This window comes from Juglans microcarpa x Juglans regia, chromosome 7S (assembly GCF_004785595.1).
Source record: "Juglans microcarpa x Juglans regia isolate MS1-56 chromosome 7S, Jm3101_v1.0, whole genome shotgun sequence".
NCBI lineage: Eukaryota > Viridiplantae > Streptophyta > Magnoliopsida > Fagales > Juglandaceae > Juglans > Juglans microcarpa x Juglans regia.
Window position 1 is genome coordinate 14,926,043 of NC_054607.1, and position 1,269 is coordinate 14,927,311.

A 1,269-nucleotide genomic window follows, 5' to 3' on the forward strand; every position below is an offset into this window, starting at 1 on the left:
TAAAATACCTAAGTTGCAAGTGAGTATAAAGCAATTACAAATATTATTGTAATTAACTAATGTATGATATCAATTAACTAACCTATCACCAATTCACCATTAACTAATTACTAACATCTACATCTATGATCTAATTAAAGTTATAAGTAAATATAAATCATGTATGGACCTATGGTCAATGAAAATTATTTATTAGTCATATAAAAAATGTAAAAAGTTTAATATAGCTCATTTTACATTAACTATCATAGATTCATAATACATTGACATACTCTAAGTTAGTAACAAATTAGCAATTAACATCATAAATATAAGTATAATTAAATATTTTTTTAATGAGTTAATTAAATAATCTACATTAAATAGTTTACTTAATTTTAATTTTTCTAATTTAAATAATTTTTTATTAATTTATGTACCAAAAAGATAAAAGAACTAAAATTTATATGTTATGTAAATTTATATAATTTGTTTTGTTTTATCTTTTATGTATAGAACTTGTTGGGGAGGTTGAAAAATCTACAGAGGCGTCAAATACAATGCCTACATCCAATATAGATGAATGAGGTGAGAAGAATATAATTTTATACTACTATACTAGTTATTTTTGTTATTAAACTAAGACGTTTAATATTTGTTTGCTATGTTTTTGCAGTAAACTTGTAAAGACTTGAAGTTTTGGACTTAGAGACTAAAGACTTGGAGTTGGAGTTTTTTTGTATTACTATTCAGTCATATATAATTTGTAATTCGTAATTTCGACTTAGATGCATGAATTATAATTTGTAAATTTTATTGTGTATTTTCTTTACTTTTTTTGATTTTGTAACTTTTTTTTTTCTTTCATTTGGATTTTGGATGATTAAGAATTTTTCATTTTATTATTATTTTTTCATTTTTTCTATATTTTTCTTTTATTTATATTTTTCTTTTATTTATATTTTGGATTTTATTGGAATTTTGCATCTTCTTCTATTGTTTTTTCTATTTTTTATATGTTAAATTGTTAATAATTTTAAGTTGAAAATAGTCTCAAAATCAGGATATGGGCTTGTCTAGTCCATATGCCAATGTGACATCCTAGACTTTAATAAGAAATCTCGTTCATAGTTCAAATGGATGTTATTTTGCTTATGGATTTTTGGCCAAGTGTTGGGAGAGTTCTTTAGGCCACTTTCTATTTTATGTTGGATTTGGATCTTATAATGGGAATAGGCCTGCAACCCGGCGTGATATAGTCGATTTTGTGCTAGACTTGATCCGAGAAAA